The following is a 1,964-nucleotide window of genomic DNA, read 5'->3' as shown; positions in this document are numbered from 1 at the left end:
GAGAGAGAGAGAGAGAGAGAGAGAGAGAGAGAGAGAGAGAGAGAGAGAATAGGGATGAAATCATCTCAACATAGAAAAAACTTTTGAGAAGACTGGGTGGCATTTATGATAAATATTTGCTACATATTAGGCTATTAGAATCATCTCTAAACCCAATAAAGGAAATGCATAGATATCTCTGTTTTCATAATCCCAGAAGTTGCTGCAAACATATCTAAGGGAGAAGATTCAACAGACTCAGCCAGCTAAGAACCCTGTGAGCTAAAAATGACCAATCTGGCAAGACAAGGATATGGATACAATAGTGGCATGGATGTTGTGGGAATAACTAACCAATTTCAGATTGATATGCTCTACGGGAAGAAATTCATGTCTGGTATTGGTACTCTAGCCAAGAACTCGTGACTGGAGACCTCTAGGGCATAGCCTATGACTGTATGTTGATAGATAGACATACTATCAAACTACTTTCTAAACAGTTATCACTATACTCACAGATTAGGAGAGCTTTCGATTTTAATAAGAGAGGCTTCTTTCTGCAGTGGATGGCAGTAAATACAGAGAATCGCAACTGATGAGAGTGCAGAGAATACAACTCTGGAGGGTTCAACCATAAATGGGATGAATATATCATGTTTCTTTTCCACAAGATTCAGGAAACATTGAGGCAGTAGGGGCAGAAAGGTTGGAGGCATTAGAGGCTGAAGAGGTCCACTATGAACTAGCATTTCTTAGACTTGACAGAGAACTCAAGTACTCCCAATGGCTGTGGTTGTCTACACAAGACCTCCACGAGATCAAGGCAGTAAACATTCTAGTAAGGCTCAGGGTAAGTTCTGTAAGGCCCCACTCCTGGGTAAGGAGCTATTGGCAGTTAATAGATTCTGGGGAGGAATACTTAGTATTTTTCAGAGTTGTGGATCTTGGTAGATTGACCATGGTCCAGTGGATGTTTCCATACCCATGCTCATGTGAGCATCACTTGGAGTCAATACAGAATGAAGAAGCCACAAATTAACCTACCTACTTGAAACTGCTTGCTTATTTACAACATCAGAACATACATTGAAGAAATGACAGTATCCTCGATAAATTGTACTGAGAAAAACTAGATTACATGGAACTAATTCAACCTTCCACATCTTAGCATATATTAAAATGGACTCAACATATATCAGTGACCTAAATGTAAGACTTTAAATTTTAAAATCATAATAAGAAAAAAGGAAAATACTGAGACATTGTATGAGTAATTGTTCAACTAATACACTAAAGTCACTGGTAACAAAAGTTGACATAAACAAATAAGACTATTATAAACAAAGAAGTGTCTGCAAAAGAGTTAGTTAAATGAAGAAGCAACCAGGAATATTGGGAGAAAATCAAATATATATATATATATATATATATATATATATATATATATATATATATATATATATCACCTGTGGATAAAACCAGTAAACGACCCACACACACATGTATGTATATATATATATATATATATATATATATATATATATATGCTTATAAAACATAGTGATTTGAATAGACAATTCTTAAAAGAAGGCATTTTTATGATAAAAGGGATATGAAAAGGACTTCATGTCAATAATCTTCAGATAAGTACAAATGAAAACAACAACAAACTATTATATTACATCATTTACAATGTCTAGTATCAACAGGATACAATATAACAAGAAAGTCAGGGCAAGAACATAGAGAAAGAAGAATGTTTATGCATTGGGATATGTTGATGGGCATGTAAATTAGAACAGCCTACTATGGACTATAGTACAGAGACTTCAACAACCTAAAGAGAAAACTAGAATGTAATTCAGAAATTGTATTACTAATAAAAATTTACTAGTAATGACTATATTATTTACAATAGTAAAGATGTAGAATAATGTAAGACATCCATTAATAAATGAACATATGAGGAAATGTTCTATGTACAC

The sequence above is a fragment of the Mus pahari genome, chromosome 12, assembly GCF_900095145.1.
Source record: "Mus pahari chromosome 12, PAHARI_EIJ_v1.1, whole genome shotgun sequence".
Taxonomy (NCBI): Eukaryota; Metazoa; Chordata; class Mammalia; order Rodentia; family Muridae; genus Mus; species Mus pahari.
This window is presented reverse-complemented; position numbering follows the sequence as displayed.